General features: G+C 40.5%; 1 long non-coding RNA gene across 1 annotated transcript in view; it reads left to right on the top strand.

Moving 5' to 3' along the window:
* Positions 1 to 22329, top strand: part of LOC113629076 (uncharacterized) — a 177639-nt gene that overhangs the window by 43587 nt on the left and 111723 nt on the right. Inside the window, exon 3 of the long non-coding RNA XR_003436373.1 lies at positions 12143 to 12237. This is a non-coding gene — a long non-coding RNA (uncharacterized LOC113629076). The remainder of the gene's footprint in view (positions 1 to 12142; positions 12238 to 22329) is intronic.

The following is a 22329-nucleotide window of genomic DNA, read 5'->3' as shown; positions in this document are numbered from 1 at the left end:
CAGTCATGGTACCTTTTTCTGGGCCTTATGTGCAGAACTCACTGAATAATTATTGAACGAACACATGAAAACACTCCAGTAGTGGATAAACCACTGCTCAAAAGATGTATTTATTCAATATTGTCAAAGCCAGTTTTACCGAGTCACAGAAAATAAGCTGTTTCCTTTTTAAAGATTATTTGTTTTCAATATGGAAACTCAATATATACTATTTAATGTGGTCATCTACCTTACTCTGCCTTATTCTTTGGCCTTGGTTCTAAGCCATGTCCCCAAGTCAGCCCTCCCCTGTAGAGAATATATGTAAGAGTTTGCTGCGTCACGTGATATGCGGATGGACTCACAGGGCATCCACCTTGAAGGAACAGTGGATATTTGGTTGTATAAATTCATGTGGACGGACATGAAAAAGCCAGCTGTGACACAATGCTCGTAAATTTTGAAGATTGATAATGGCTTCATGCAACTTCACTATGCATTCTCTCCACTTCTATGCATGTTTTAAAAATTTCCTGTTCCAAAGTTACATAAAAGGATCAGCCATATAACTCCTATTCTCACTTTGTTTTGATGCATAGACTTGTAGGGCTGCCAGACACCCTAAGGGCCATTTAGTCCCTGCCCTTTTACTTTGCTGAAGAGGAAACTGAGGATGTGATGGTACAGGACTTCCAAAGGTCATTTGTAACAGATGCAAGAAGCCAGTTACCATAAGGGACTTACTTTTCATTGCTGTGGCTATTTCGAAGGTGATTCTTTGGGTGGTTTTTTTTTAATTTTTATTTTTTTGAATGTGTGAGTAATAGGTAGTTGGGAAAGCATTGCAGCCCCGTGGTTGCACCACACAGACTGAGGCAGGTATCATGTTGATAAATAAATCCACAAGTTCACATTAGCCTAAACATTCAGACCATGGAGGAAAGTTTTTTTTAACATAGTCTTGAATTTTCTTCTAGTTCATTTTGGGATGTTAGATCGATTTGGTTTATAACACCAGAAAGTCCCTACATGACCTGGCCCCTGCCCACCCCTCTGAGCTCTTTCCCTGATACTTTCCTCCTTGTTTACCACAGTGCAGCTTTCCTGGCTTTTCTGACCCTCCAATATGCCACAATTGTTCCCATCTCCAAGCCTTTGAACTTGCTATTTCCTCTACCTGGAGCTGTCTTTCTTCCATGTCTTCACAAGTCTGAGTCCTTCTCATCATTATTATTATTTTAAATATATTTTATTTGGGGGAGCGGTTTTAAGGTTCACAGCAAAACTGAGCAGAAGGTACAGAGATTTCCATATACCTCCTGCTCTACAAGCACAGCAGCTCCATTATCAACATCCCCACCAGAGCGGTACGTTTGCTACAACTGATGAACTTACACTGATACATCGTTATCGTCCAAAGTTCATAGCTTACATTAGGGTTCCTCGAGGTGGTGTACATTCTGTGGGTTTCGACAAATGTATAATGACATGTACCCAGCATTATAATATACAAAGTAGTTTACTTACCTAAAAATCTCTCCGCCTGTCCATCCTTCCCTTTCCAGTAACTCCTGCTCATTATTATTTTATTTTTTATTTATTTATTTATTAAGATTTTGTTTTTGTTTTTTTTTTTGATGTGGACCATTTTTAAAGTCTTCATTGAACTTGTTACAACATTGCTTCTGTTTTCTATGTTGGTTTTTTGGCCACGAGGCATGTGGGATCTTAGCTCCCTGACCAGGGATCGAACCTGCACTCCCTGCATTGGAAGGTGAAGTCTTAGCCACTGGACCGCCAGGGAAGTCCCTGCTCATTATTATTTTAAATATCTGTTCATAGATTACTTTTTCAGGGAAGCCTTTCCTCAGCAGCCTCGCCAAAATAGCAACCTCTCTTCACCCTAGTCTTTTTCCACTCCTTACTCTCTTTTGTTTTCTTTATAGCATTTACTAACACCTGAAATTATCATATCACTTTGGCTAATGGCTTTTACCTACTTCTTTTACTTCTACTTCCATTAGAAGATCCCTAAGTAGAATATATTGTTCACTGCTCTATCCCCCAGCTCCCAGAATAGGGTCTGGCTTATGGTGGGTCCTCAGTAAATATTTGAGGAATATATAGATCTACTGAGTTTCTTTACTGTTGTCAGGGACTATACTGGTGATCCAAACATGAGTCAGACACAAACCCTTTTCTAAAGGAGCTTACAACTTAGAAGGGAAGATAGTCACATTTATCACATGATCTGATGAGTGCCATGATTAAGCGTCATGCTATAAGAATCAGATGAAGGACCATCTAACTCAGACTGGGGGAATCAAAGAAGCTTTCCCAGAGAAAATAATACTTAGACTAAGACTTAAAGAATAAGGAGGACTTGACCTGGGGAATAGAGGATGTCAGTGTTCTACCCACACCCCCTTAACATTCACCAGCAGGGTGTTCCATGACCCCACTACTCCTGACTTGTCGGAGAGCAGGCTCAGCCAATGCAGGTGGCAGGCTGGAAGTGCTGGGGAGTCCTGCCAGGAGCAGCCCACAGTCAGTGACTACTTTCTTCCTTGCCCTTTGGGTAGGTGGGCAACCCTGATGCATTCTACACTGTCAGAGATCCCCAGGAAGGTTGAGCCTTGCTTACTCACAATTTGCACTCGCTGTTGAATTCCTTCTCTTCTCTGTCTCACGTCCTCACTCCTCTACTTGCTGCCTGGGGTCACCTCCCAAATAAAGTTCTTTCACTCAAATGCTTGTTTTAGGTTCTGATCCTGGGAGAATCCAACTTAGAATATTTGGCAAAGAAAATAAGAGCAAGGGTATTCTAGACAAAGACAGCAGCTTTTATGAAAGCCCAGACTTGGAAAAGGGCCTGACATATCTAGAGAATAATGAGAAATTAATTATGGATTAATTGTGAGGTAAGTGGCAGGGGGTAGCAGAAGATGAGGCTGGAAAAATATTGGACGGGCTCATTTGCCTCTTGGCATGGATTTTTCTAAGAATAGTGGTAGCAGATTTTCGCTAGTCGACCTATAGTTCTCCCTATGTGAACAGGAAAAAATACATACATATACACATTTATATACATATATATATATACCAAATTATATGTATATATACGTACACACATATATATTTAACATATAAGTTTATAAGTGCTGAAATCTACACTTTTGAAATACAGCAGAAGTACTTGGCTTATGCTGCGAATGACACCCATAATCTTGTTTTCCTTCAGACTCATCAAATTGTACTAATTAGACACAGAGCAGTAGTAACACAGGTGAATCTCAGTTTTGTACGTGAAGACAAAATGAGGACAAAAACTGGTCAATATGAAATCATTTGTAACTTGATCTTGAGTTTTCAAATGAAGATCTGAACAGTCTGTCAGGAATAACACGGCTTGTGTCTGGGCCTTCCCCTGCTGCCCAGCAGATCTGATGGGAAGAAAGTATCTGCGGCTTCCAGAGTGTTTTTGGTCCTCACGTCCCTGACCTCATGCATTTTTCGAAGGGGAATCTTCAGAGAAACCCACGCTGCATTTAACTTTGGGCTCTCTCTTGTGGGCTTGTGTCTAACCAGACACAGCCGATCTGAATACTTCCTGCATGCTAAGCAGACCATTGTCAGCTGCTTCCTCTAGGCTAGATTGTTATAAATGCTGTTTATGATCCTGCTATGACAACTGTGAAGGACATGGCAAAGAATTTATCACAGGATTATTCATCCACCAGCAGAATACCTAATAAGATTCTAAATGACCCAAGATGATAATAAGATCTAGCTTGTAGCAATAAGGTATTAATAAACTGCTTTTTTCAATAAGGGAGAGTCCTGGCATCATTACCCTGACATATTTGTTTTGCTTATATTTTGTGAACAAAGTAAGGCTGCTGGATTGAATAGTAAATTTATAAGAAACCCCTGATGTATGAAAAATACAACCCACGTGAAGTAGAACCCATAGGTTAAAGTCAAGAGCATGGTATTTGCCTATGACATCCGAGAGCCAGACTCCCAGGCCATCCATTCTAATTGTTCCATGCCATTTGCCTTTGTATTTAAAAATTATATAAGAATAATATATCGCCCGCTCTTGACCACAAGGCCATAATTCAAATGAAGAAATTTAGTAAAATCATAAACCAGGAAAGTGCAGTGTGGATGAATAATGGATGAAACGGGTACACTGAATTCAAATGAAATCTGGGATTCTGCTGCATGTTCCTGTTTTGAAAATAAAACTATTTAGTATTAAGTTAGTATGAAAAAATGGATCCTGTTTGTTGAACTGAACTCAGCTGTTCCTAGGGAAGAAAGTGGCAGAGATTCAAGAACCTGTCATTAGTGAATTTTTTGAATATTAGAAGCTGAACAAGTTGAAATGTAACTCCGCGCTGCCCTGGTTTTACTTTGCTGCCTTAGGGCTTCTCTCTCTGACAACACTGTGCAAGGCCCCAAAATGCAAAAAATAACTTGTACTTCACTTCCAGGAAAGTAGCCTTGTGCCTTGGAAGGTGTTCTCTAGTGGATTAAATTCGTCAGATCAAACATCAGCATTGAAATCAGCAATGGTTGGTTTTTTTTTTGTAATGAGCCATAATGGGTATACAATAAAATGCACAATTCTGAAGTGTGTACAATTTGAAGACTTTTGACAATTGAATTTCTGTGTAATTACCACTCAGAACAAGTTACGGAACATTTTCATGTCCCCTAGAAAGTTCTCTTGTGCTCTGTTTCACTCAGCATCCTCTGATTCTTAAACCCAGGCAACCATTGTTCTGGCTTCTGTCCCTTGGATTAGATTTGCTTGTTGTTGAACTTCATATAAATAGAAACATAAAGTATACTTTTTTTTTTTTTTTTTTTTTTTTTTTTGCAGTATGCAGGCCTCTCACTGGTGCGGCCCCTCCCGTTGTGGAGCACAGGCTCCGGACGCGCAGGCTCAGCGGCCATGGCCCACGGGCCCAGTCGCTCCGCGGCACGTGGGATCTTCCCAGACCGGGGCACGAACCCGTGTCCCCTGCATGAGCAGGCAGACTCCCAACCACTGCGCCACCAGGGAAGCCCTAAAGTATACTTTTTTGTGTCTCCCTGTTTTTTACTCAACATATGTTTTTGAGATTAACTTAGGTTGTTATGTATATCAGTTGCTCATTCCTTTTTATTGCTGTATGGATATATATACCACACTGTGTTTTTCCATTCTCTTGTTGAGAGACACTTCGTAGTTCCCAGTTTTGGGCCATTATAAATAAAACTGCTATGAACATTTATGTACACGTCTTTTTTGTTAACTGAAGATGGATCATGACCTAGATGTGAAAGCTAAAACTATGAAGCTTCTAGGAGAACATAAATAAAATCTTCACAACCCTAGGGATAGGCAAAAATTTCCTAGATAAGGTACCAACCACATGAATTATAAAATAAACAACCAATAAATTGGACTTTGTCAAAATTTAAAACTTCTGCTCTTTGTGTACAGATCTTTTTGAGGACCTACATTTTCACTTATCTTAAGTAAATACCTAGGAGTGAGCATACTAAGTCACAGGGTAGATGTAGGTTTTATTATGTAAGAAGCTACCAAATGGTTCTCCCCATTGTTCCGTTTTATAGTCCCCCCAAACAGTGTGGAATGGAGTTCTAGTGCTCCATGCCCTTGGCAACATTCAGTGTTGTACATTTCATTTTAGCCGTTCTGGTGGGTTTGAAATGGCAGCCAATTGTGGTTTTCACGATCAGCAGTGTTTTTAAACTTAAAACTGACCAAATAGGTGGGTTGACAACTGGGTGGATTTGTGTTTAGCTTGGAATCACAGTTTGCCACGTTCGTTTTTGTGTGAAGTGCACACATTAAACGTTTAAAGCAGGATACTTGACCATTGCCTTTTAGACTGCCAGGTCATCTTCAAATTGCCTTTGATTACATTCTTTCCATGTTTGTTTCCAACTCTAGCTGCTCTGCCCACTGCTTAGTATTAATTCATGAAAATATTTAATATTTTTAGTTAAGCATTCCACGTGACTAGTCTAAAACACAACTAAAATGACCTAGAGCCTAGGGGAAATTACTCAAGCCTAGGGGAAATTACTCAGGGATTCTAACGCTGCTTTTTTGTTAAAGCACAACCGATTTTGCAAAGCCTGCACTGAGGCATTGGGCTTAGATGGAAGCTTAATGGAAACCACATGCTAGACGTTCTCAACAAATTCGAGTGTGGATCCTTACTAAAGTAAGAAATGATAAAATTGCTGCCCGCTACCTAGAGGTTATGGCATTTACTATAAGAGAATCTCTTGGTAAATAGGGGCTTTAACTCCTTTTTTTTTTTTTTTTTGCGGTACGCGGGACTCTCACTCTTGTGGCCTCTCCCGTTGCGAAACACAGGCTCCGGATGCGCAGGCTCAGCGGCCATGGGTCACGGGCCCAGCCGCTCCGCGGCATGTGGGATCTTCCCGGACCGGGGCACGAACCCGTGTCCCCTGCATCGGCAGTCGGACTCTCAACCACTGCGCCCCCAGGGAAGCCCTAACTCCTTTTTAACATGAATTTACACACTTCACGTGGGGCATGCATACATATGGGATAGGGCCTATTGAGTTATAACCGAAATGTCAGCCTCCATTTTAGTTTAGGGCTGTATGAAAATGGCATTCTGTTCCATGATGAACACCCTTAGTGTTCTTTAGGAACTTCGAAGAGCTGCTTTTGCACGATATACTACAAAGGCCAGGCAGTCTCCAAGTGTATGACAGTTATACTGCCACCTTCTGAGAAAAGTGGCCAAAAGCTGTTCCCTGAATATGAATTGCCCTCTGTCTGTGGTGTGACCCTGCAGCCCTGGGTACAGCTGATGGCCCGGAAATTGCTGGCTGTCACAAAGGCACTTAGCTATAGGCTGAGCGTGATGAAAATGATGATGATAATGTTGACAATAACAACAGACATTAATCGAACACTTATCACTATCAACTCTATGGTCTGTAGCTTAGTTTTTTTGTTAGGAAAATGACCCATAAGATAGAAAACGCTTTGGGTTGCCACGCTCTGCCACTAGGGGGTAGCATAATTGCTATTGTCTTGTGCCCTTTAAATGCGAATTCTGTTTACAGTTCTATAATCTTTCCAGGTTTAATTTTTTTCCCCATTTAGAAGGAATATAAGTGATCCTCTGGTTAATACAGTAATTTGATAATTTGATCTGAACCTGGTGTCTCATAAATACTGAAAAAGAAGTACAGTGAGATAATACATTTTTTTCTCTTTTCAATCCATTGTTTTAAATCTTCACTAATTATTCTACTATTAATTCGTTTTGCTGGTTAAAAAAGTGTCTACTATCATTAATAACTTATTAGTATGCACTTTTTGTGCTTTGCACTTGCTTATAGCACTTAGCCTTCCATCCATTATATGAGAAGGGGTTATGTACGGTTACTTTGAGGGGCAGGGAAGTGCCTTTCATATGCTGTGGAACATGGCAGAAGATACGCACCCTACTTCAAGGATTTTAGGGTTTAGTTGCCACATGAAATGTACGCACATCAACTAGACTTATCAGACTTAAAACAGGAGTGTTAGGAAATCTCCCAGCATGATGGAGAATTGATCAATTTCTTGTGATTTGGTTAATTTCTTTCTTTATGTAGTTTGAGACCATGTTTGGTTTATTCAATCTCATGATTGTTATATTTTCTTGAAGAATTAATTGGTCCTTTTATTTCTCATAAACTAATGACAGTTTTAACTCCGAGTAAGTTTTTTCCCCTCTTGAATGCTCTCTGATCTTAGTATTTTTAAACTTTCTTTGGGTTAGTATTTGTATACTAACTTTCAACTTTGTATCATTGTGTTTCATGCATGTCTCTTTCAAATAGCATATAACTGAATTATTAAAAATTTAAGAATATCTCTCTTTAATTGGCCAACTTAATCCATTTAAATTTCATTATTTAAATCATGATTTCTTTGGGCTTTTCCCCATAATCTTGTTTATTATTTCAGTATACCTGCCTTTTCTTGGCTTCGTCTTTTTCCTTTACTGGCTTCTCTTGGTTAGTCTGAATTTTCTTTATCCCTTTTCCCCTTTCCACTGGTTTGAAATTTATATATTCTATTTCTTATCTTTTAGTTATCATTAAAATTTTTTTATATCTTTATTGGAGTATAATTGCTTTACAATGTTGTGTTAGTTTCTGCTGTATAACTCCTTTTTTTTTTTTTGGTCTTTTTTATTTTATTTTATTTTTTTTAACATCTTTAAATTTTTAACTTGTATTCTTCAAGCCAAAATTTATCCCAAATTATACAGGGACCTTTGTACCCAAAGATACCTCTCATCATCCATGATATTTTTTTCCCCTCAGAATTTTAATTCTTCCTTGTTTAAAAACTAGTCTTCTTTACCCTTGGTTTTTCAGTGCGTGTTACTTAGATTTACCTTACATGTTTATCAATTTCTTCCCTCACTATTGCTCCTTGCAATGTTATTCCTTCATTATGGGTTCAGTTTTCTTCCTACTGCAATACATCCTTTAGTGGTTCTTTCAACATGGGTGGTGAATAGTAAAGTCTCACAGTCTTCATTGGATTGAAAAATGTCTTTATTTTGTCATGCTACTTGAATGATCATTTTGCTGACTTTTTCTCCTCAGTGCTTTGAAGATACTATTCCTTTGTCTTCTGGTCTCTCTTTTTAAAATATTTTGTTGAAATACAATATACATATAGGAAAGCACAGATAGCATTATTATACAGCCCAATGAGCCCATGTAATCAAAACCTAGAAATCAAAATCAAGAAACAGAACCTGGCCGACACCCCAGGAGCCCACCCCTCATGCCCCCTGCCAGCCACTACCCACCGTCACCCACCAACAGTTAAACCTTATCCAGACTTCTACCAGCATAGATTAGTTTTGGTTTGGTTTCTATTTTTGCTAATGAGAAGTCTGCCATCAATCTAATCTTTATTTATTTATAGTTAATCTTTTTTCCTCATTTCTTTTAAGATTTTATTTTTGATCTATAGTTTCGTTATAAGATGTATATACACACGTGTGTGTGTGTGTGTGTGTGTGTATATATATATGGCTGTGTATTTATTTCTCTTTGACCTACTTTTCTCTTGGCATGTTTCCTAAATCTAAACACTTATTTTTCATAAATTCTGGAAAAAATCCCATTATCTCAGTGAATATTGCTTCTCTTTCATGCTTTTTTTCTTCATCTTTCTGAAACTCCTAAGAGATATAGGTTGAATCTTATTTTGTCCTATATAACTTTGAACTTCTCTTTTATATTTTCTATCTCTTAATTTTTTGATATTGCATTCTGGTTAATTTTCTGATTTATTCTTTCATTCACTGATGAAATTTTTTTCATTGATTCTCTTTTATTGTATCTGACTAATGTTAAACCCATTTGTTATGAGTTGAATTGTGTCCTCCAAAAAAGATACACTGAAGTCCTAACCACCAATACTTTAGAATATGACCTTATTTGGAAATAGGGTCTTTATGGAGGTAATCAAGTTCAAATGAAGTCATTAGAGTTGACCCTCATCCAGTCTGACTCGTGTCCATAAAAAGAGGGGTGGATTTGGACACAGAGACATGCCCAGAGGGAGGACTGTGTGAAGAGACATGAGGAAAGCACTGTGTGAGATTGGAGTTATGCTGTCACAAGCTAAGGGACATTTGGGACTACCAAAAGCTGGAAGAGGCAAGGGAGGCTGCATCTTTCCTTTACAGGTTTCAGTAGGAACGTGGCCTGCCAACAGCTTGATTTCAGACTTGTAGCCCCTGGAACTGTGAGACTATACGTTTCTATTGTTCCAGGCCACCCAGTTTGTTCTACTTTGTTATGGAAGCCCTAGAAAACTGATATACCATTTATTTAGTTTTAAATTTCAATAATTCTGTTTTTCGTTTTTTTCCAGAAGTATAACATGACTTAGTCAAAGCTGTTTCTTTTTGTTGTATGGCGTCTTGTTCTTACATCATGGCTTCCAGTCTTTCTTTTATGTCTTTGTTTTGAATATGTTTATTTTTATTGCCTGCTTCAGATTGTTCTATTATCTTAAATTCTTAGAGTATTAATCTCCCCTTTTGCTCTGCCTATCTGCTTACTCTCTCTTTTGAAGGATTATTTCCTCTTGTGATTTGTAATTTTTTTCTTTGAGTTGGCACGCTTACTTTTAGCAAAGGGTTTTCCCCATTTGGGGGAGGCCCCGTGCTCTTGGGTTGTGAAAATACTTCTGCAGAGTAGTTTTGCATTTTCTTATGATAGGCATCTCAGTGGTTTTATTGGTCTGCAGCCAGTTGTTATTTTAATTGCTACACTGAAGTTTCCTGCTGGGTGGATAACATGAGTTCAGACTCTGTACCCTGCATGCCCAAATATGCCTTATAGGATCCTGACTTCATATGGGCTTGTCATTCCTAGTTCCCCATCTTGCACAAGCTTTATTCTACCTTTCCTGTTACTAAGTGGGCAACTGAACCCCAGCCTCTTGCCATTTGGGCCAATATGTAGACCCAATATCCGGCTGGGCCCCCGGAGCATCAGTTTACAAATGCCAAGATGGTGACTCTGCCTATGCGTTCTTCATTTCTGTTACCTGGGGATTTCTTCTCTCTCTTTCTCATTCTTTCTTTCATGTTTGGTTCTCTTTCAGAAAAGTGCTACATTTCCCCCAGCATTTCTATGCATGTTTAGAGGAAGGAGACCGGGGACTGTGTTAGTGCACTCTGCTGTTTCACTGGAACAAGAAGGTGGGACCAATGTCTGACACTGAATGACAGGGAAGAACTAGTAGTACATGTTGATAGGGGTTTTAAAGAAGGAGAAATTGACTCAAGAGTGGGAACAGCCGAGCACTGAAAAATGCTAGGTGGAGTTCAGATAAGGGAGGGTTTAAATACTTAAAAAAATTATTTTACACGTCAGATTCAGAGCTACATGAGACGACAGAGATGTCCATCTAACGTCCAGCATGATCATACTCACACAGTGTTGTTATTTTCTACAGATTGACACCGTTCCTCTTCTTCCTGCTCTTCCCTTTGCCTTTTCCTTTGTAGAAACAAAAAACTGCTCTGTGAACCGCAGGAAGCCAGGTTTCTTCAGGAAACCCCACATGGCTTCAAAACCTCACCATGCTGATTTAGTCCTCAAGGCAGAGGACGGTTGGGAAGAAAGGAATTAGATGTGTTTCCAGGGCGTTTCAACCTGTAGTTAATGGAGGAAGGAGACTCAAGTCAGAATTTTTGCTTTTAATTTTTAATTTCATCAACTGTGACTTCGTTGTCTGAAAAAGAGAGTGAAAAGCAAATCCTGCTCTGCTCTGGAAATGCTTTCAACACCCACTCAAGTGGGGATAGCTATCTAATCTAACTACTAGAAGGGGTTGCAAAAATTAAATGAGAAAACAGAAGTGAACATGCCTTAAAATAAAAATGGGTTGCATAAGAGAGACACAGTGACCTAGTGGTTCAGCGCACGGACTCCAGAGCCACACTGAGTTTGAAGCCCTAACTCTGCCACCAACTGGCTATCTGGGAACGTTGCATAAATTATCTGTGCCTCAGTTTCCTCGTTTCTAAAATGGGGATAATAACAGATGTACGTCTTAGGGTTGTTGTAGGGGTTAAATGAGATGTTATAGTACCTGTGCTTAATAGAGTAAGTTCTCAATGAGTGTTACTTTTTTATTTCATCCCTTGATATCATAATCTATACAAGACCTAGTCTTAGGTCCAGGGACCCCAAGCAGTTCTAGAAATAAGATCAGAATGCTGGGGAAGTCTCCAGAATTGTACCCCCAAATATTCTGTGTGTGTGTGTGTGTGTGTGTGTGTGTGTCTTTGTGTTTGTGCATGCGTTTGTAAGGGGGTGGGACATTTTTCTTTGGAGCCAGTTCATATTTTTTCATCAGATTCTTAAAAACATATGAAACCCAAAGAGGGTTCAGAAATACTTCTGTTTGAATCTAAGGACCTTAGAGGTAAAATAGTCTTTGCATTCCCCAAAGGCTTTATGGCTCTGGTTTAGCTCAGTAAACATAGGTTGGGAGCGGGGCACTGGTCTATGGCAGTCATTCAGCCTTGCCAGAGGAACATTCTCACCCGGGTAACTCTGTACCTAGGAAGGACCCAGACGGGAACCCAGGAGATCACTCAGATGATTTCTGCTGAAGGCGATCAATGTCATGACTTCTGTTATGGGCAATGGCAGTGCAAGGTGAGTCAAACTTATTACTCACATGGTCTGTGGAAGGACTGAAGATTCACTTAATCTTTCCTTGAGAGTAATGTAGGACTTCATCCCTTCTCGTGAAGTGCTATGAGAGCTGTCTGGTCATTTCCAGTGAAAACCAAAGGTCGTGAGATTGGGAGACCTTGGTGAAGTATCCTAAGATTCATAATGGGGAATGCGCCAAACCTGATAAATTGTAAGACTCGTGACACTCTTTTCCCCTATCCTTTGAACCCTTTCTTGCTTTGATTCAGCCCAGGCATTTAAACACTTGAGAGGGCTTCTAAAGGTGTAAATGTCTAACTTTAGTTCTTTTTAATGATGTGTGTCATCTAAGTAGCGATGCCATCAATAGGGGATGTGTTTCTGTTATTTTTTTCTCTTCTGCTCTCAGATGCCTTTTAACATATGTAAAAATATTTATATAGTGTTTCAGATCTGCAGCATTCAGCACAGACGTGCTCTTTTTGAGCTCTCCCTTTTGGTAATATATTTAACTCAAAAGAAGTCATAGGCATATTGGGGGCAGATAGTAGGTACAACTCTGACAACAAGCTAATGAGCTCTCCTGTGATTATCACAGAGGATGGTGACTCATTAAATCTCACTTCCTGGGCAAGTCCACGTAGGGAGAAGAAATGATCTCAAAGAAAAGCCTGAGAACCTAATGCAGTCAGATTCATGGGCATCTGTGTAAGCAGCCACGTGATAATCAGTGCAAAGAGTGAAATGTTGTAATGAGGTACTCTGACATATTTCATTGGTTACTTTATTAAATTTTTTAACGGATTTGTTGTTTTCTGTTAGGAATTAGCCCCATAGCAGGGAGGGTGCTGAAAGCAAGTGGGGCTGTCTTTTGGTTGGAGTCAATCCAGGCTCTCGTTCCCTACCTGGTACCTCTTTATGTGTATTAACATTATCATCGATATTCAAGGCTATGCTGAAAAGAGGGTCAGGATGATTAGAATCCGTAAAGGCTTCCCCTTTTGGTTCCCAAGCATATGAGTATCTGCTTAGAATTAATCCTCCTCCAGCTTCCTTAGAGTGAACCATTTTTTTCCCTAGGGGTTTTGCACTGCTAAAAAGAAATTTTTCCAAAAAAGGGCAAGCCATAAGTAAGATGAAAAAGAGACTGCAGTTTGTTTTTGACACCTTAACTTCCTTTTAAATATCCATCTTCACCTTCCCGGCGTTTCCTTTGTATCAATATCTTGCTTCTCATCATTAGGTCCTGGTAGCTTTCTAATCGCGAGTTAGTTAAATAGCTTAAGATACTGTTCTTCTCAGGGACTCATAGATGCAAATAAATGAATTTCTAGTGGTAGAATTTTAGATGTCATAATAGGGTGTGTGGGGTCATGATATTTAGTATGTCTGGAATCACACCCATTCATCAGGCCAGCTTTATTCCTTCATCATCCCGTGTACATGGGCACTGGACTGTTTGTGAGAGGAATTGTTGGTTGACTGGTGAGGGGAGACGGAGCAGGGCTGCGTGGTACCTGTTGCCATATGACCAGTTACTACCTCATCTCATAACCTCGTTTGAGAACGTCGTCCTGAAACAGGAAAAATCCCTCTCGGCTTCATATTATTCCGTAACCTTTGCATTTCTAGATTCTATCTATGTCGTCAACTTCTAGACTTGCCACTAAGACCCGTGGTTTCTGCCACCACAACCATGAAGAGAAGGATTACCCACAGATACGATTTATTTTTAAAGGGCCACGGGCAGGATTCCTAATGGAGAAGTCATTCCAGATAGGCTTTTCATAGCAGAAATGGGTTTGCCAGTGTGAAACGTCAGGATGATTGAGATTAATTCAGGTCCCAACTCACGTTCACGTTAAACATCCAGTATTTGAGACTATTCATCTTTTAGGGTTGCAGATATCTAAGATAACGTATTGGGGTAGACCCTGACAAAAAAAGGGGGTTGGGGTATGAGATCGCAGTTCAGGTTAGGAAAGGTGAGGGTGTGAAAGCATCCTATTTTCTGCATTCAAAAATGCACATGAAGAAAAAATTTTGTCTTATAGTTCATAAAACCATCTTATAGTTCATAAATATGCTTAATATAGTATTTTATTCTTTTCTCCCCAAATATCTGTGACTAAATCTTATAAGCAACATTTTCTTAGAATTTAGGAAATACTCTTCACTCTCTCTAGGCTGGAAGGTCTTATTCACAACTTGTTTGCATTTTGGCTTATGAAATCACCATAACCAACTCTCTTCTGCTGATGAGAGGAAGGCCAGGCAACTCTCTAAAAACAAATAAAAGGCATTCAAGTTGCAGGAAACACAGCTTAAATATGATCAATGGCTGAACTGACTGAGAACTGAGGCAAGCTGTCAGGGCCAAGTTAGGGGTATTGTGGGAAAACGTAACCCAAAGGTCCCATGGCAGACCTGACGTGAAGGCCGTATCCCATGTTGGAGCCCAGGACATAAAAGAGAATGGGCAAGTTCAGAGCAGCGCAGGTTTCAGAGTCTGGGAGCACAGACCTACAGAAAGATATGCTGGTATGTGTGCTAAGAAAAAAGTTTTGGAAGGATACATCCCTAAATGTTCATAGTGTTGGGGAATGGGGTGCTAGGAGGAGGAGACTTAAACGTTCTTACTTTTACGTCGTACTCTTCCTGTTGCTAAAATATTAGATAATGAGCATGTAATTTTTTTTTTAATTTAAGGAGCTATAAATATTACTAAAGAGAAAAAATGAATGCCAGAGGTGAAAACCATTTGCAGCTTCTCAGCTGCAGGCCCGGTGAATCTTGAATAATTTATTTAGACGACGGCTGGCACCTGCTCTCCTTCACTGTGCCCAGCACACAACCCTCTGTCTCTCGGGCCTGCCCCTGCCAATATGGGGCCCCAGACGGTCTCCCATCCAGACAGCGGAACCAAGACCCCTTCTCGAGTGATTTCCCGGGCAGTTTGAAGGAGATAGCCTAGTTATAGGCTGTCGAGGTTACTGGCTCAAGAGCTCCCCAGGAGGGGCTGCTGGCCGGGGTTCCCCTCCTCTGAGCCTGGAAGGGTGTATGGCTTGTTGCACACTGGTGGCAGAGGGAAGGATCCGACGCCCTGTTTTATGAAAGTGGACATTCAATTAGCTTCCCACGCCCTAGGTCCTTCGATCCGTATCCACTTAGAAAGGAGCTTTGTTTTCCCCCGAATGCCAGGATCTGGAAAAGCTAGGCATCACCGTTGCTCCTGTTTTCGGGTACCACGTCAAGGCAAAGTAAAGCAGAAAAGAAAAATCTTTCCTTTGCTTTCTCTCTAATGTACATGGAACAAGAAAAGGAAGGTATGGGGTGGCCCATCTGTGACTGTGAGTGGAAAGCATCTCCTGTAAACCTTCATTCGTAATTTGAGTAAAAGCAGGGAGGGAAGGCCGTGAAAATGACCAACACCGTTTCTTTCTTTTCTGAGATGTTAGCCCACAGGCTGTCCCTTCAATTTATTTGAATTCTTGGTTTTCCAGAGTCACCTTCATCCGTGTTACGTTTTCATTCTTCTGTTGTCGGCTTCTGGCCTGTTCCTGAGCATCATTTTTACTTGAGACACTTCTGCAACTTTGAAAACTAAGTCCTGGAAACCAGTGTGGCTGTCTGGGTGTGTGTACGGTTTTTAAAGTGGGTGCTGTTTCTGAGTTGAAACAGAATCTGCAAAGAATTCATTAACCTTAACTAGGGCGAGTAATCTTGCCTGGACCTCCGTGGTAAAAGTTCTTAAACTTACATTATCCTTGTAAAAAGAATAGCCGGGAATGGCTTGCTGGTGTCCTGGTCCACCTCCCTGCCTTACTGGGGAATTGTAGCCAAATGGGCCTGGGGTGGGTGGCGAACCCGAATGAAACATTCCAAGTCTCAGGCAGCGACGAGCAGAACCGCAGAGTTGCTGTGCTGGCCGCTGCTTCTCACCTTCGTGCCTGTCTCTTCCCTTCAGACTTCAGTGGTTTTTTCCAGTGTCCCCCTTTGAAAAAGATTGATGTCGCTGGCAATGGCGAGGGGATTAACATGAATAACAAATTATTCTTACACGTTTGAAGTTATAGGCCTATTATAGTTGCCCTTTAGGGAAACACTGGGCTTTACTGAGCTATTGTGATTCTCAACAAATTTCAGTAATTATTAGTGCTAGGAGTTGCGTTGCTTGGTTTCAGCTCAGCTTGTACAAAGTATCTGTGCCTTTTGGGAGGCTCCTCTGACTACCTGATTCACAGTGAAGGAGGCTGCCTGGGGTAGGACAGTATTTCCGTACCGGAAAATTTGCAACTAAGTTTTAAACTGTCCAAATAGTTTTCATCTTGGGCCTCAGGGGTGACAGAGACAAAGGGGAGTAGGTAAAGGGAATCTGGGGAAACTGCATTTGTTCAGGATGGGTTGGAGGAGAGGGTGTGGGCCCCAGGTAGGAATGGCTTGTCCTGACAACCCAGAGTGGTGGTTGGAAAATAGAAAAGAATTAGAAAGAGCAGATTCGAATCTCTGATCTAGGCCAAATATGTTGTGTGACTGTGGCAACTACCTAACCTCTTAAAGCCACCGTTTGCTCATCTGTAAAATGGGTCTGATAAAATACTAGTTTCAGGCAATTTACAGAAATAAATACAATAATAACAAGTTTTGGGCTTCCCTGGTGGCGCAGTGGTTGAGAGTCCGCCTGCCGATGCAGGGGACACGGGTTCGTGCCCCAGTCCGGGAAGATCCCACATGCCGCGGAGCGGCTGGGCCCATGAGCCATGGCTGCTGAGCCTGCGCGTCCGGAGCCTGTGCTCCGCAACGGGAGAGGCCACAACAGTGAGAGGCCCGCGTACCGGAAAACAAACAAACAAACAAACAAACAAGAAAAACAAGTTTTAACTGTGTACATGCTCTTTACAACTATTGTTTCTAGTGCTGCTAGGACTAGCTTGCCTGTCTCTTGTATCTGAAGTTCTGGTGATAGTCTTGAAAAAGAGGGCCCTCCCATGAGCTGTGTAAAGCATTTGCATGGAAGAATAGGGGTCATATCAATATAATAAATTACATTAAACATCTGTGCATCCATATTCAAATCCCTGCATTGCCAATGACTAGCTGTCCATCCCCAGAAAGTTACTCGCCATTTCTTTGTCGCCATTTCTCTATCTGTAAACCAACAGTACTTACTTCACAAGGTTGTCATGAGAATTAGGTAAGGCAAAGCACTGTAATGCACTTAGATGAGTGCTCTGAAGTTGATATAACAGGTCCCCAAACCTCCTGGGCAGCTCTATACCTTCCATGATGATAGGATGAGAACACATGTGACTCATCACTTCTTAGGAGGTGCTGCTGTCCTGCTCGCCAGGGGCAGTTCCATCTCCCCCTCAGGGGTACCATATTGGCACTTTCGGAATGGTTGTGTTGGGCCATTTCTGGGTAGATGTTTGTGTGGCATTGATCCCTATGAGCAGTGTCTCTACCCCAGACTGCCCTTTTCCCTTCAGGACAGTGACCATCTGCTGCCTGAGTTACAACAACATTCCAGATTTTGCCATTAATAAGAAATTCTAAATCCCCAAATCCCAGGCAGCCATGTCTCCATCTGTGGGAAAAGAGCAAGATTTGCTTCCGCACGTCACCAAGTGAAACCATCCTATCTGGGTGAAATTTCTGATGCAAGGGAAGTAGATGCATGAAAACATGGTGGACTTAAGATCAGCTGTTAAGTTGATTCAGGCAGGGGACTGAATGAAATAACACATGTAAAACTCCTTTCTTGAGGCACTTGAAATAATTCCTTTCAATATAAAGATGATGACCGCCACACAACATCCTGACTGAAGGTGCCATGGGAGGCAGCAAGTGATCTAAGACAGTTACCAAAATTCGACAGCAAGAAATAAAGGTGCCTCTTGTTTTATACAAACCTTGGTGTGAACGGCTGGATTTCCAAAGAGAATACCTCTGTTAAAAAAACAAAAACAAAAACAGAAGCAAAAAAGTGGGGCATATTGGGATTGAGTTTATTTGCACAAAAATCAATTTGAATCAGGCAGTATTCAATCTAGCAGATAGAAAGGAGCTCCAAGGAGCTATACGAAATCAAAGACTCTTAGAGCCAGAGGGAATCGGAACAAGGAAGTTATACTAGACAGAAAACTGCATTGGTTATTGAAAAGTCACTTTCCTTTAGGGAATGGCAGGGATCTATCAGTCAGATTACCTAACCAGTGCTGATCAGGCGATTCCTGATTGACTGGTTTAAGATTCCATTTCTGGGAGAGCTGAAACCGTAATTTAAGTCTTGGTTTGGTGACGTAGGGCTTGGCGTAAATGACTCCATTTTAGGCCTGTTATCTGGTTTTGAATAATTCCCCCCTTTTGATCAGATTCTCAGTGTAACTGAGAGATGTGAACGAAATTTAAGGCATTAGCACTACTCCCAGACCCTGCTCTGAGGTTTTCACCGTTTCTTCTGATCCTCTGTGTGGTATTCACAGGTCACCGTGTTGGTTTCTCGTTCTTTAAATCATTCTCTTCATTCCTTTTCTTACATGCTAATCTTAGGGAGTCTAGTCATTTGCTTGGTGGTTAGAAGTTGAGAATAAGCGTTTAAAGCTTTTGAGAGAATACAGCACGCCAGGGAGACTACTATGATTATTATAAGCAGGATAATTCCCAATGTCTGGAGTGTACTTTGGAGCCATGGTCCCCATGACCCAAATCAATCAGAATCAAATAAGTCAAAGAAAGGCCTCCATTAAAGGAGTCACTTTAAGCCAACTGGCTTGTTCAGTGATCTTATGTAGCTGAGTCTCAACTTCCCTAGAAGTGTCAATCCAAGTACAAGCGGTGTGGGCCACAGCACAAACACCTCCTTGCTCAGCTTAAAGATAATCTAAGGCTATTCTATTATCAGGAACAACTTTGGCCAGAGAATATATGGATCATTTTTGGGTGGGTATAGCTTTAGCAGCAGGTTCTACAATATCTTCCAGAGTTAAGTAGAGATTCCTGATCATAGCTTCATTTGCACTTACTCTTAGCCAGGGCAGTAGGGTCTGCCACAGGAAACTAATTTTGAATCATGAATACCTCCTGGTAATTTCCATTTGAGTCTGTGGCCCAGGACTGGAAAGGTGACAGCCATGGAGGTCAGTAAAATTGAAGGTTCTGTACAATGCACAGGTGGTTTTATTCTAGTCACCCTTGCCTGTGCACCTTTTTTGTACAGAGCCTGGGTGCAAGTTTCCGTGAGTTTCTGGTTGTCAATCAGAGGCAGGGAAATGGACTCCCCTGGTTAAGGAGTCTGACACAATAGAGAAGGAGCTGAGTTTGTTCCAGAGAAACCGAGGCATTGGAAATCAGGGAGAAATTTGTGATGGGCCGAAGTACAGTATCACTAGCATTGTGGCAAATCCAGCAGTTATTTGGAGGTTGGATTACTCCCCCTTGCAATGGCCTGAGGTATGTAAACAATGCCATTATCTTTCCAAGCCAGAGCAAGACAAAAGAAGAATCATAAAGACCTTCATGCTGTAAGAATTAGGAAGAGTACGGCCAGAAAAGGAGGGAGGAATGGAAAACAATGTTCTTGATCTACTGTCTTGGGAGGAAGCAGTTTACCTTGATGTTGGCTGTTTCTTCCTCAATTTTGAGTTCTCCAGTGTTCACATAGGACCAGATGTCATGTGGGGCCTTCTTCAGTTTTGAAATACACACCCAAGTTTTAACAGCTTGAAATTCAGCAATGATGTCAGTGGTTAAGAGTACTTGATAGGGTCCTTTCTGTGAATCTCACTTTTGCAAAAGCATCAGAATAAAACAGTAACTGTCTGTAAACTACAAAAGACTTAAAAATGCCCATGGTTAAAGATCTGATGAGAGTTCATTATAATGGAACTGATAAGGAAATTTGGTTATTTCTGTGACATACAGCATTTAAAAGTAATAACTGGAATTATGACTGATAACATACCAGGACGTACTAGATTTTGAGGAATTTCCTACAATTTCTAGAACACTTATTAATAACATGCATCCGTACAAATATAACTTAAGAAGGCTTATCATCACTTATTTGACAATGCTTCCCATGTAATTGAATATACTGAATATGCCTAATTGGTTTAACAGCTCTCTTTTACAAGGTGAGAGACAAATCCTTTGAGATTTCCAGGGATTCTTTAGGAAATCTCAAAGTTACTTTGAGGTCAAAAAGACTCCTTTTAGAATTTGGTTTTGGGAATTTGTCAAAAGGTCAAAAGGTTTGAACATTTGACTAGATAGGATCATGGATTATTATGAAATAATACCTAATTATCTATTTAACCAAAGTGGCAATAGAAAATTTTAAAGGCAGATACTGAAAGTTATACAGTTCTGAACAAAACTTAGCTCTTTTAAAGCTAAGAAGACTGGGTTTTCTTGAGTAATTAAAGACCAGATAAAGAGAATGTGAAGCATAATAAATTATTTTGGTAAGACAAAATCTTTGCTTTCTAGGTAGATTGTCCAAAAGGTAAACAAACAAACGAACCAACAAAAACCAACTTCTATAATCTCTTATCAAGAGCAGACCAATAGTCCAATAAAACTTTGTTGTGTTAACAGAGAGAAAACAAAATTATAACTTTGTACCAGGGACTTCCCTGGTGGCTCAGTGGTTAAGAATCTGCCTGCCAGTGCAGGGGACACGGGTTTGATCCCTGGTCTGGGAAGATCCTACATGCCACAGAGCAACTAAGCCCGGGTGCCACAACTACTGAGCCTGCATTCTAGAGCCTGTGCTCTGCAACAAGAGAAGCAACCTCAATGAGAAGCATGGTCGCCGCAACTAGAGAAAGCCCGCACAGTGCAACAGAGACCCAACACAGCCAAAAAAAAAAAAAAAAACCAGTGTACATTTGATATTAAAATTCAATATTTAAAAACAAATACATCCATTCCAATCTTAGCTTGACCACACATAAAATTCCTTTCCCAAAATTCCTTTTCCACAAACCTTTCACAACTCTTTTGTATCCATTCAGATTTCACCTTATTTTTTTTCTTCTTTCTCATTCTGGAACAAACAATCCTATTACTTTCCTTACCTACTTTTCATATACAGTTGTTTCCTTTCACCCTTATTATTTCTAATAAGTTGTTGTTTTTTTTTTTTTTTTTTTTTTTTGCAGTATGCGGGCCTCTCACTGTTGTGGCCTCTCCCGTTGCGGAGCACAGGCTCCGGACACGCAGGCTCAGCGGCCATGGCTCGCGGGCCCAGCCGCTCCGCGGCATGCGGGATCTTCCCAGACCAGGGCACGAACCCGTGTCCCCTGCATTAGCAGGCGGACTCTCAACCACTGCGCCACCAGGGAAGCCCTTCTAATAAGGTTTAATTACATATATTGATTAGAATTCTTAACCCTTAGAATTCTTTATTCCTAGTGAAAAGTACGAAGCAATTGTGGACTGTCTGTTAAGCTAGCATTCTGTGGATTGGCAAATTTATAAATACATTTCATAATTTCTAGGAGCATATTCTTCCTAGTAGTAAATTTTCCATTGTGGACCAAAGCATGTTTACTGATAGACCCAAATATCATTGGTTCCTCTGTAAAAGGAAACCAAAAGTGGATAAACCTGTGTTCAGTAATTGATATTTCAGTATTTTATCTTATTTGAAAATGATCTAGGTATTGAGTGAATATCCATCATTTAACTTATCTCAGTATAAGTTTAAAGTTTCAAATTCTCAAAAAGGTTTTAGAAACTATTTTTAAAAAGACATACTGTGAAACATAATTATTGTTGAAAAGTCCATTTATAAATTTTTGTCTTACATCTATTTAATTCACTTGTTCTTAATAATTAAATTTAGATTAATCATGAAAATTTCACAAGATTTTAAACAGCTAACCATCATCTTAAGTTGTTTTTCTTATTGACAGATTCTGTAACAGAGATAACATCAGCTGTTTTGACCTTTAGTAAGCCTAGGTAGATTAAAAGTATTGGATTTAGGGCTTCTCTGGTGGCGCAGTGGTTGGGAGTCCGCCTGCCGATGCAGGGGACACGGGTTCGTGCCCCGGTCCGGGAGGATCCCACATGCCACAGAGCCGC

Source organism: Aethalodelphis obliquidens, unplaced genomic scaffold, assembly GCF_003676395.1.
Source record: "Aethalodelphis obliquidens isolate GAN/ISIS:26980383/991018 unplaced genomic scaffold, ASM367639v1 scaffold26, whole genome shotgun sequence".
Lineage (NCBI taxonomy): Eukaryota > Metazoa > Chordata > Mammalia > Artiodactyla > Delphinidae > Aethalodelphis > Aethalodelphis obliquidens.
This window is presented reverse-complemented; position numbering and strand designations above follow the sequence as displayed.